The sequence below is a fragment of the Microchirus variegatus genome (assembly GCF_963457635.1).
Source record: "Microchirus variegatus genome assembly, chromosome: 3".
Classification (NCBI taxonomy): domain Eukaryota; kingdom Metazoa; phylum Chordata; class Actinopteri; order Pleuronectiformes; family Soleidae; genus Microchirus; species Microchirus variegatus.
In genome coordinates, this window is record NC_139804.1 from 27317014 (window position 1) to 27331067 (window position 14054).

Consider the following 14054-nt stretch of genomic DNA (forward strand, 5'->3'; position numbering starts at 1 on the left):
TGCGTGCGTGTGACTTAAAGGTTAGTGTAAGTATCACATAAACTCTTATGCTGACAAGTTAATTCATGGTGATTGTGTGGAAGACGCTGTGCAGTGCTGAACCACAGGGGCAGTACATATCCAATCAGAATGTATCAGAAAGTCGATGTGGATAGCGGCCGAGTGGGAGGTTGAGGAGGATTTAGGAATTTCACCCGTGCATGATGTTTGCACGCTGATAAAATCTTTTCACGTGTACCAGTATCTCAAAAACATTCACTATCTGTGCTTTTATTAGTTTATCTTTGTTGGAAACCTCAAAATCTAACTTGCATTATTACTGCGCCTACATTTCACACTGAAAGCAGGCGATTAGATCAGACTATTAAACCACAATCTAAATCTTCACATTGGAGCCTGATGTCTGTGTTTGTTTTGCAGAGCAGTCGTGCAGATTGTTATCGTTGTGGGCCAAGCAAAAATAGTCTGGGCTTTTTTTTTAATTATCTATGCCACTTATTACTTACTATACACTTTGTTTGTTCATAGGATTCTTTTTGTCTGTTGTTGCCAACAGTGAGCACTCAGTGGTGTGGTTTCCTCTACCCAAATTACAACACCCTTGGTAACATCTTGATTAAGGATAGGCCGATTATCGACGCCAATATTCGGCATTTTGACGCATATTGGCATCAGTTTTTTTTATTTATTAATTTATTAAAAATTTCAGTTCAATTTATAAGAGATGCTGCTGACACTGGGAACTCCATGCACCTTTTGTCTTTGTTTGAACATAAAACAAAGTGAATGATAAAATAACATATATATGTCAGTTATATTAAGAAAAAAAAACCTTTGACATGCTGCAAATCTGAAAAGTTTAATGGCATTTAAACGTTAAAGATAAATTGCTGGTGTTTGTTTTATTCAAATTTTTTTTACCTCAAATGAATATCGACTCCATATCGGTTATCAGCCTACTTGACTACTAATAATCGGTATCGGTAAAAAACATCTGTCTATCTCTAATTTTGATTGTGTAATACTGAAGAACCCTGCTCGTGGAAGGACATGTATCTTGGCTGACCGAGCTGGGTTATACCTCCCCAGTCTTAACCTCCCTGATTCTGACTCTGCATCACAGCCACCTCTCCTACCTCCTTAATAGCATAGAAACTACTTCTTCTTCTTCTTCTGTAGACCATCTGCTGCAAGGATAGTTGTATTGTGCTTTTTAAAAATGATCGTCCTTAATTGTAATGAGTTATGGTTATTTGAGTTATTGTTGGTGTTCTGTCATCAATCCATCATCTACCGCTTTATCCTCCACCAGAGAGTCGTGGGGGGTCCTGTGCCCATCTCAGCGGACATAGGGCGATAGGCGGGGTACAACCATTCACTCATACTCTCACACCTACGGTCAATTTAGATTCATCAATTTACCTAATCCCCCAATCTGCATGTTTTTGGACATGTGTTGGAGGAAGCTGTAGAACCTGGAGAAAACCCACGGACACGGGGAGAACATGCAAACTCCATGCAGAAAGGCCCTTGTTCCAACCCGGGGCTTGAACCCAGGTCTTTTTGCTGCAAAGACAAGAGAACTAACCTCTACGCTAACCGTGTGGCCCAATCTTGAACCAGTCTAATCATTTTCCTTTGACCTCAAGAACTGAGAACTGCCACCTAAGAGATGTTCAAAGTCACTTAAAGTGGATAAATGTAAGATATGCAATTGGAGGTTAAAACCAATGACTAAATAGCACCATCTAAATTTAAATGGTCTCACATGAAGTATAAGTATTTCAGTGCACTGTCTTACCTCTCTGTCTTTCCCAGAGACTTGAGGCTCTTGTGGGTTGCCAGGTGGTTTGCGCATCTAATCCCACAAGAACCAAAAGACAGATCTTCTAGGAACTGCAGTACACTTTTCCCCGACATGAACACAAACAGAATTTGAAATTAAGTTTCAATTGTGAGTAGACTGTAACATTGTTTTCAGTCAAGCGGTTATTTCAGTTTCGCACATTTCCTTAATCTCTGATGATTTATTGTTGTATTGTGATACAATAAGATGAAGGAGAATACATACATGCATTTCTTCCATATAGCTACTTTAAATCACCTTTCTTCCCGAATTCTGGTGATTTGTTTGAACGTCAGCATGCCTAAAGGCAGTGGACAGCTGCGTGATTATTTGCATTAACGTTAACATTAAATAAGTGAAGCCAATAAAGTCTCCATCAAATCAACACCTCTTTTATTGTTTAATTTAACAGTAGTTACATAGTATGAAGCTTTTCTATATTTAAAGAATTTTATCGTTGCTCAGAAACATGCTGTCTCTGTTATTGTGCCCTCTGGCCTTCAAAATAAATGCACCAAAGTTGAGGAAGTGATTTATGATTGGTAATAATCTAGCCTTATTTCAGCAGACAGCTGTGAAGCTCAGCGGAGCTAAAATCAGATATGGCACCAGTATGGGCAGGCCGTTTTGCATCTGTCGTAAATGATTTAATACCAGCAGTTCAAAATTTATTCAGAATTTGTTTGTTGCCAACTGCCTCTATTTTTAGCAGAACTGCGTTTAATTTAGTATCAAACATTTTTTCATTTTGATTTGTAAAAAAGGTGTAATAACCACAATTTCTACATGAAAACCATTACACATATTTAATAAGTGTGCCATCTATTTGAAGTATGGGGTCCTCTTTCATGTGGGGCCCACCAACCATCCTCTTAAATGTATACACGTTAGTTTGGCCACATCCTTGTTGTGGCCATCTTGGTCCTGCTGTGGGAATGGAACCGTTCTCACCTTTCAGCTTGGCAGCCAAAGTGAAAGGCAGTACCCCGAGGACAGAAAGAGACACACAAATGTGTATCAGTCACCAGATAGCATCTTACGGCTTGATGCCCAATCCCCCGGCCATTGAAGTGCAGTATTAATAGGCTTGCCAACTCCTTGGAATGGTGTGAGTGTGCATAACTGCAAATGTTCTGCGTGCAGAGAGTGGGTTTGAGGGCCTTTGGCTTTACTACCATGAATTAAGTATTTTAAAGCTTTTGTGTTTGTGAATGCAGGTGTGGGACTAAAGGAGACGGAAACCATGTGTAGGAGGGAGTGAGTGGGGGGGATTCTGCAGGTGATCTGTGCCCTCTGGGACAACAGGATCACATAACGCTGCTGTAGAATGCCATACACATGCACACACACTTGGTTAAACTCCTACATCACTGTCTCACCTCTATTATCTTGTACTCCACCTCTTGCCTCTCCCACTCCCTCTAAAGCAGTAATTCATATACAATTCTTTGGTGTGTAAATGTGTTGTTGTAACCAGTAGCTTTAGAATAATTTTTCTGACAATGGTCCTACTCATGATCTCACAAACTCTACACTTTCACTTTAGGGCTGCACAATATGTAACATTCATTGGGCCTAGAGCTGCAACCTAACAATTACTTTCATAATTGATTAATCTGTTGATTATTTTCACGATTAATCGTTTGGTCTATAAAATGCTAAAAAACAGTTTGTCAAACCTGGACATGACGATGTTCTTGAATGTCTTGTTTTGTCCTCAAACCAAAATGATTCAGATTTAATGATCTGTAAGCGCAAGTGTCATTGCTCGTTTCCAACCGGTGCATTACCCCATCCTCGACGGTGTGGTCACATGACTCACATCTCCAACTGTACTTCTCTCTCTTCCGTGAGTAAACTATGTTATGCTGCTACTCATGTGTGCGAATTCCCTTAACTTCCTTGGAACATTCCTTTAACCTTTCTTTTAAGCTGATTTCCAGCTCGGTTTAAAAAAAACTATATATATATATATATATAAAAATAAAAATAAAAATACACAACTCTTTTTTTGGTTTAACTGATGTTAAAACACCTATGAATACTTGCACTTTAAACCATGCACTTTAGATCGTCTAACCCTAACCAGGGCCCATTATCATTGAGATATTAACATAATGCAACATACATATCCCAATGACTGCTTGATCTGTGAGAAATGTTGATTGCCCTTTGTGCTACACTCTTAAGCCCAATTTATACTCCTGCTTAAAGTGTTTTGTTTTGTGGCCTCACAACTACATGGTGTGTTTAGTTCTTTAAAACTGTGAGTGATCATGTGACTACATACCTTTAATCATGCTAATGATCTGATTTGTGCTTTGCTCTGTGTGTGTGATATTTATTTGTATTGTTATACGTAGTTAATGTAGTCCAATTGCACTGGATTGAGATTTTTATCTCAGTGTAACTTCCTAGTAAATTAAAGGTAAACTAAAATGACACGTGTAATTCACCTGGTGACAAGCTACATAATTAATTTTTTAATTTACCAACAAAGCCCACAATAAGTAAACAAATGAATAATTTACATTAACCTGACTTCAGTCCCGTGTTTTTTGAATGAACACAGTAAATGTGGATTATGGCTTTCAGCTTTTCAAAATAAAAGCAAAACCACATCCCGAATATTTGCATCTACTTTGACTGAAACTGGAAAATGTGCACTGTCTTTTTTTTGCAAGGAGACATTACACAACATGGGCCATGTTAAATGTAGTTGGTTAGATACTATTTTTTATTGCATTATCGTCACAGTAGATCATATTTGACTGCTTATCATCCATCATCAATCAATGTCGCAGAGAAAAAACAAGCAAAATCTTTATTAGGGCTTATGTCTGGCTCCCCTATAGTTTCTCTCTCTCTCTTTACCACACCACGAACAGTAGTACCAGTGGTTCAACAAATGATCTGAATAACTCAGTCATTTAAGGTACTTATTTATTGCCTGGTTGCTTGTGGTTCTGCACCACTTAACTCTCCATAAAATAATATTTTTAAATAGTTTCAGATGTAGATTTTTTTTACATACTTTACCACAGACTTGTGGGGAAAAAACCCCCCTCTAAAAATGGTTCCCCTGCATGGATAATATCTTCAGTACTGTCAGCAAAATAAAACGGCCATCATTGGCAGGATACGAGCATTCAGCATGAACTGTCCCATCTATTCATTATTTTATAATTCGATTAGCCATTTCTTTTTTTTTTTGAGTGATGACTTCAATTCAAGGCGGCTCTGTCTTTTTGCCGGTTGGGTGACAGGCAACAGACTGCTGATAGATGGTTGCTCTCTGTCGCTGTAAATTGGCCTCTTGTTGGAGAGTTAACCCCTGTAACCCTGCTCATATGTAACAGCAGAGTCCCTTCTCACAGCCTTGGGCAGCTGATGAGCTTTTCCCACAAATCTGATGAGCAGGTGGTAGCGATCCAGTTGGGATGTGGAACGGGTGTGATTTTTGCCTCCAGAAAACTGTCCCCACGGCCGCACTATATATCTGTGTGGGTGAGAATTTGGCTCGCGAAGGAAAAATAGTTATATCCCATCCATTGAACATCTGCACCACCAGCTGAAGGCAGTTTCCTGTGATTATAGATGAGAAGCCATTGCAGTACAGAGTTCAACTAAGTAGGCAAACTAATTAGGTAGCACTTTCTTTGCGCTTTGGCTTTGTTCTTTTATTGTCGTTATTCACGCTTAATCTGAAGGGAAATCTATATAAACTTGACATCACATTATAAAGTAGTGTGCAGACTTTCGACACGGAGCGTTGGGAGTTCTTCTTCTCCTCCTGACCTTCTCAAGACACAGCTGTTTCTCTTCTCCTCTGACTGGTGACTGGGACGAGTTTTATTAATGTGCTGTAACTAAGTAACCACATAATATGGATATCTGTAGCCCTGCTCACGGACTGATTTATCCCCGTGCTTGAGGGTGGGTGTGCATGCATGCATCCACTAGTATTTAACATGAATACATGCCTTTTGTGCGCTACTTCAACACAGATTTGTTGCCACAGTGAATTATTCAACGGCAGTGGAGCCAAAAAATGTGAGGGATTAGTAGAATACCAACATACCTGCATTAGGGGTGGGAATTGCAGGGTAAGCCGTGGTACATTACATTAAACATGGAATTTGATAACAATAATAATCGCTATACAGTGGTTTCGGCAGTAACTGATGTATTGCAAGACAGCCATATAATAATATACTGTGATGTCTGTCCAACTGAAGTATGAACATGCCCTTAAAGATTCTACTTAGATGTATGTTTATATAAGAATCATTTGGTTATTCTAACCTTTTACGTACTTTAGACAAGGACTTGGCATTATGGAGGCCGCCATCCTGCACCATAATGTTTGTACAGCACCTGAAATGGACATTCTATCTTGTATGCAAAGGCTACTGTAGTTCCCTGAGGTTTGTCACAATCTACAGTCTCACCATTAGAGGTCCCTACTTCTTACATACTGTACCATTTAAAAGGGTGAAGTACAGGAATTGGTGCAGGAGTTTTATTCTTGTCCACTGCTCGCTTCACATTTGGTCACTTAACTTGCTTTCATATTAAATCCTGCCTCAATGAGACACCAAGTCAAATTGCTTAAAGCTCCCATAGAGTCCTATCGCACATATATGTGAGTTATGGAGGTCTACTTTCATACATTAACTTGTTTTTATGGTCAAAAACCTCCTAGTTGCTGTAAATGAGCAATGAGAAATCTCTCCTCACTGAAGCTCTCGTCAGTCGCGCTGTTTCAGACTGAAATCTCACCCCCAGAAGACAGACTGTGTTGTGATTGGTCAGCCAGCATAGAGCCTTCCCAACTGTCTTGTGATTGGCCAATACCCGGACGTGACGTAATTAGCACCCCAGCTCTCAGAAGCGCAGCTCCCCCCTCTGGAACAGTGGATGCACTGCTACTTATTATCAAAACATTTTGTTAACAGTGTTTAAAAAATGGCTTCGTCACAAATCCCCACCGCAGTCCCTTTGACCCAGAGTCGGACACAGAGTCAGAAGACACTGTCGCAAGTGAGACACCTCCACAATGGAATCTTCTGAGTCAGTGCGATGATATATCACTTTGTGAATATTTCACTCCATCCCTTACCTGCCTTAGCAACTATATTGATTGATTAACCCAAATTATTGAAACATTTTTGTAGCAGAGATGTAAATGTGGATTTAACCTATGTCAATGTAATTGTTTTCATAGTATGTGCTTTCGTTTGGCAACTCTGAAGGACCTTCATAGTTTCCATATTTCACTAAGTGCAAAGCCAAGATACTGGACTGTTAAATGAAAGTGTATAAATCTGAGCGTTGCCTCATGACGGACGGCCTCTCAGAACCACTTCTGAAGGACTGTAAGTGTGAATGTGATTCATGCGTGGATCTGACAGCACCGACCTGACACCATCAAATGAGAATGAGGAGCTCGACAGTGTTTGCATTCATGTAAACACATCGTGTTTACAAGGAAATGATCGTGATTTTAATTCTCAGATGTTTTTCAGAAGGTGAGGAGAAATGTATGGCGCGTGTGCGTGTGAGTTTTCTGACAATGAAGTGGAAATGTTCTGTCAACTGCTTGTGTTGAAAAGGTGAAGGGCCGACATTCAACATGCAGCTGTGCATAGTGTGAGAGACAATGATTTAGTGTATGCAGAGAAGGGAGTTGGGTGCTTGTGTTTTTCCAACACAGTGAGAAATATGTGGCGAGGAAAGCGGGAGCAACTACTTCAGAGATATGTAGAGCGGGAAAGAGATGGGACCGTAGACGCACAGGAAAGCAAATAGAAGATTCATCAGTTCATCTTGATGTGATCTGAAAAGAATAAAAAAGCAAAAGGATCATTGTTTTCCCAGTTGAGCTTGTGTAGTGTGCTGCTTTCTATTGAAAACACGCCGTCATCCATTTCTCTTCCAGTTTGTTATTCATAGACCCCTGGGCTGACTTCCTTGGCACCTGTCTCTTCCCCGTCTTGTTGCTCCACTCCCTGAAATAGAACTTATGTCTCCAGAGGAAGAGTAAACACTGGCCCTGCTGTGGGAATACACGCACGCACACATACACACGCACACACACACACACGCACACATTTATTGCTGGAGTACTCTACCCACAGTTTAATTTTGACAACACAGTGGGCAGGTCTGTGGCCTGTCTCTAGCTAATGTTTTATCAAGCTCTTGTGGTTAATACTCAGATCTAATGTGCATTTAATAAGAAAACACCAGTGCTTAACTTTCGCTTCTTGTTGCGCTTAGCTGATGATTAAGTCAACACAAAGCAAGCTGTGCCTCACGAGAGAAAACCCTGCTATCATAGGTAAAAGAAAAACTCTTAAAACAGACCATGATCATTCACTTTCACCTGCAACAGCACTTAAATGAACTAGTGCAGTGCCTGTAGGAAGTATGTATTCCTATAGTGGGCGCTGAAGAAGAGTTTTAGTTATGTAATGCATCATAAGGAGTGGCTAACAGCTACCTACGCTAATGCTAATCAAAAATTAAAACATTTGCGTTGTGCCTAATGAGGTTGCACAGTGTTTGTATTATGTTAGCCCTACGCTAATGCTAATCGTAGCCTTGCTAGCGTACCTTTGGAAACAGGTTCGCCAAGTTAGCCGCCAAGATGTAGCATACTAATGCAAAATAAATATGTGCTCGCGTATTGGTGAATGGACCCTGACTTCGTCATTTCAGTATAACACCATGTTCTGTGGTGAATCGTGTGAAAATGTCTCACCCAGCGTGAGGACAGCCTCTTCACTCCCATCGCCCCGTTCCGGACAGCGCAGCTGCTGCTGATGAGCCGCTGCCTACTGCCTGGTGTAGCGTGATAAATCAGCGAAAATTCTAATTATTCCAAACAATTTGAAAGTCAAGGATGCACACCATCGGGCCATGCTCAATCTATATCCAAAATCTAAGGGCAATCTGACTGAACGATCAGTGAGATATGCCTGTCATAGACAGACACACAGATGCAACTTGCTTTATAGATAGATGTAATGTGATATAATAGGGGCAGCATAGTAGTTGCATTGGTCATCTCAGGTGTTCTCCAGTTGTGCTTGCACCTCAGGTATCTCCTAGTTTTATCAATGTTTGTATGTCTTTTAATTAGTTTTAAATGTATCTTATCACCTCATATAAGGTTCTATGCCTTTTATTTATTGTGTATTTTATGTATTACTCTGTACAGCACTTGAATTTGATTGAATTGGATTAGACACTTGGATAAATGGTCACCAACACATGGTGTGATGCATTATGCCAAGGTCAGACTTGCATAATTATAGCTTAATCTGCCCCACAAATCAATCTTTTTATACCCTGTAGTGTGTCACAGAGAACAACAGTCAGAAATGGATTTGACATGATTCCCGACCTCCTGACAGACAGTCTAGCATGCTTGATTTTTGTTCTGCTGTCAACAATAAGTTGACTTTATTAATCCCTGTAGGGAAATTCAGTCGTGCAGCAGCAGCTCACCAAATAGACAAGACAGCAAATTAAACAAGAATAAAGCCAATTTTATGTCAATAAGACTAAAGCACAAATGGGTGCTTTTATTTATTTTTTATAACCAGGTAAAGTAAAGATCGTAAAAGAAAAATTAAAAACATATTTGTTGTTTGTTCACAAAATTGCTTGAGGGCATGGGTATGTTTACAGACATGTCAAGGAATTTCACAGGAATTTTGATGTATTCATAATGTTTGTTTGGAGCTATCACTTCCTTAAAGAGACAGAGACACGATATAATCGTCTTCAAAGGGAAGACTAAAAATAGCTTTCCTTGGCTAATTAGCTATAATATTGTGATTTTTTTTATTATACTGACTGTTTTATTACATGATGTAATATTTATATGAAAGTAAGTTTGCAAAAGTCATGAACTAAGTTATTGTTTAGGAGAATGAAAATGCAGAATCCAGCAGAATCAGCTTCTGATTGCTTCTGGTAACTGGACTGGCAGAGTGTCATGTGACTCCATCATTGACAACACTCAGACTATACTGTACTGTATGTGTGCGAGAAGGGATTATTGTTGAGCTGAAACATAAAACCACAGACAGTGCAGTCCAAATATTTAAAGTGGGATTTAAAATCAAGTTTTCCATCAGGGTGATTGTTGATGTTCACAAGATAACCTTTGTGCACGTCTCATTCCCTCGACATGCCTGTCAATGTGTGTGTGTGTGTGTGTGTGTGTGTGTACTGTTATAGTGCGACTGTTATAATGGAGTGAACACAGGGGAGTCTAGGGAGTGGGTGTTTGTCCTGAAGTCCACAAAAGTAATCAGACCAAACACGTCCCCTCCCTCCGTTTGCTGCTCTTGTGCACACAAACACATTTCATTCAGGAGTCAGATTCCTGTTTTCTTGCCGCTCATTCAGAGTCTGGACAAGAATAGCTTCAAAACAAATACACACACACACACACATGCACACACTCACACAGGTTTGCACAGCTATTCTTCTTGGGACACTGCATTGACTGCTACTTAAACTACTGTATGAAAATATCTCACAATTTTTACCTTTTTTTTTATATCTCATAATCATTACTTTTTATCTGATAATTATGACTTTTTATCTGATAATTATGACTTTTTATCTCATAATTTCACATTTTTATCTGATAATTATGACTTTTTTTTATCCCATAATTTCAACTTTTTATCTCATGATTTCGACCTTTATATCTCATAATTACTTTTTATTTCATAATTATTATTTCATATTTCAAAATTTTATCTCTTAATTTCACTTTTTTTTTAAATCTCATAATTATGACTTTTCATCTCATTACTATGACTTTTTATGTCATAATTTCAACTTTTTTATCTCATAATTATGACTTTTTATCTCATTACTATGACTTTTTATGTCATAATTTCAACTTTTTTATCTCATAATTATTACTTTTTATACCTCTTTTTGTTTGTCTGGCAGAAACGGGCTTCCATACATTCGTTTGGATAGCTTTAAAAAAAAAAAAAAAAAAAAAAAAAATCACAATTCAAATCTTAGCCTCAAGGTTCTGCCTCATTAGGACCAGGTTAGGTGCCATGTAGATCACTGACAAGATCTGTGTTTAAGTCCCCAAAGTTTTTGAGCATAAGAGCACACACCACACATTGTCTGTACCTTGTAAATATTCTTTCATCGTTGATGTTTTTGGTTCATGTGCATTTGTGTACAGTATAAGCTAAAGTGGGTGTTTAGTTTTGATACGCGATGTGGGTTTACACTCACACGTCATCGTCCAGCATATGGTGTGTGGGTGTGTGAGAGTGTGCTGGGAAAATGCTTAATACAAATGGCTCATTAATGTTTGTTGCAGCAGTGGGTGCCCATCATAGCATTCTCACCATACCAAGTCCTTGCAGCCCAATTGTGATTGTGTGTGTGTGTGTGTGTGTGTGTGTGTGTGTGTGTGTGTGTGTGAGTGTTTTAAGTGTCCATGTGTACCGTCTTTGTCTCTTCACTTCTGGCTGTACCACAGACAGTGGCTGACAGACATAATTTACATGAACACTGAATCATTCCACACACACACACACACACACACACACACACAAGGGCATGTTAGCACACACACATACTGGAAGACAAATGGACGTAGCTGACACAGAGACAGAGATGTGGACAAGCTGCTTTTCCGTTTGAATGCTCAGCCAAACCACAAGCCACAATTACACTTGTCGCTGTCTGTTTGACTGCAGCAGAGATAGTGCTGTGCAGTCACTGTGGTGTCTGCTGCTGCAGGATGAGCATCACAGTCATGACAGGAATGAGAGAGGGAATGTAGATAATATTTAATAAAAAAAAAATACTGTAATGAAAACAATGGAGAAAGAAGACGAAGAAGAAAACTTGCGCTTAAACCTGGTGGTATTATTTGTCATTGTCTGCTTCATTTGATAGAGACATTTAAAAATTACTTCCATGAAAGAAATAACTTAAGTGGAAAAATGAAATCTGCATTCCATCGTTTCCCCCTCTTTTTTCGACAAAGCTGTTCATAACACAGTGAGGAGGCTCTGAGGAATGTGTTACACGGCATTTTTCTTTCACAGACATAGTTTATTGAGCTCTTGACTCCAAACCGCGCTTCCTGCAATTCACTGAAAACGTCTCAACTCTTTACGTGAACACAACGCAGGTGCAAAACCAAGGTTTGGATGCAGGGCCTCAACAAAAACTTGCATCTCTACTGGAATGAAGAGAACCCTGTGAGCAAAAGGACCCAAGAATTCACGCTTGATTTCTAAGATACTGCTCAGAAAGTGCATCGTATAAAAATCACATGACCGTTTTCACAAATACATGCCTCTTTGTCATCACAGAAGATCCTATTATGCCATGTTTTGAAAGATGTGTCTGTAGAATATTAATGACAATATTAAGTTAAGGAAATCGCTCCAAAACTTCATTCAACATTTTAGGCCAATGGAAAATGGTGAAATGTGTTCAAAAAAACACATCTTATGTCGCAGTCTAGAATGACTGTTTTGCCTCCCCCTTTCGTTTCTCTTTTTTCCCCCTTTCATTCTATTTTTCTCAGGGTACAGGACCTCTGACCCCGATGAGGTCACTCGTGACAAGTCATATTCTTGTTTTCTTGGCTGCCGTCAACAGCCCTGTGGATTTATGTTTCCACATCCCTCCCTCTGCTTCCAAGGGGGAAAATGAAAAAAGAGTTTCAAGTATATGCATTTCAGGATGTAAAGTTTTCAGGATGATTTTGTGTGTTTGTGTGTGTGTGTGTGCGTGCGCGTGCGCTGTATGTGCAGTGATCCAGAGGGATTTTCAGCCACAGATGTAAAAGTCATTTCGGTGCCATTTCTCTTCGTACAAGTTATTGCCTCTTTATTTAGTTTCCCTCCTTTCATTTTTGTCTGCTCCTCATTCGTCTTCTGACAAATTTTCCACCCATTTTACTCTTCTTTTGTTTCACTTCCTCTTGTCTGTTTGTTTTACACTTTTCATCTCTCAAGTACGTTGCGTATGTATCTGTTCTTTCTCAACGTAGCACTAACGCTCTTTGTTGCTTTCATTATATTTCCATCACCCTCCTCGTGGTCCATTTTTCTCCCTAAATCGTTGTTTTTTTTCTCTTTCTTCTTTGCTCCACACACTCTCTCCAAGGTCTAATATAAGTGTACGTACCTGGCAGAGTGTTTTATTATACTGTCAGGGGGTTGGGGAGGACTAATTTCACCCATAAAAGCAGCTCGGAACAAGAAAAAAGGAGCGGCAAATGGGAATTGGGGGCCGATTTATTGGAATAGTTTAGTTTTTTGTTTTTTTTTAAACTGTGAACAGCTATTATTTTCCCTCTCCTATTTCTCTTCTCTTTCCATCCTGGCAGTGGAGTGTTGTTTTGGCTTTGACAGTTGTGTAAGTGAACACACTCGCACTGTTGCACACGCACAGGAACTCATGCTCATGCATTAATACTGTACAAATAGGGTGAGTGAATACAGACAAGGATGTAGAAACCAAGATATTGGCACACACACCACACACACACACACACACACTTTGCATGGTGGTTGTGGGTTGTTGTGTTTGTTTGTTTTACTGAGTGCTACCACTATCATTGACCGCAGTGTATTTAGCCTGACTGCAGCCATTTTGTCTAACTACAATTTGGCCAGCAGCTTGTGAGTCTCATGTCAGCACCAAGAGCTCTGTGTGTGTGTGTACTAAAAGTATGTGTGTGTGCTTCAATGGCCCGGTTCCCATAACGTAACCCAGACATAGGCTAAGTTTCTGGAGGAAATCCACACCCAAAGAACAAGTGGATTAATGGACCAAAGTATTGTTACTTGTAGAAATATATCTGATACGACGCGTCGTGATTTATAATGTCTATTGTTTTTGGTCTATGAATCAAGACTGCTCCTGCTACCTGACAACCAGTTGTGCTTTTTTTCCTGCCACATACCAAGCTCCACTCTATTATGACGGCATTTACAGTTTCTTGTTGGTTTGTGTCATTTAAGCTTCTTATAGTTAAAGTAAAAATGAAGAATACAGATGGATTGACCGGTATGGTTTTTTCAGGGCCGATAACGATTATTAGTAGACAAGGAAGCCTAGAACCGATGTTTGGACCTGATATTCATTTGTAGTAAAAGTGCAAATATTGGTGTCAAAATTTCGAATAATA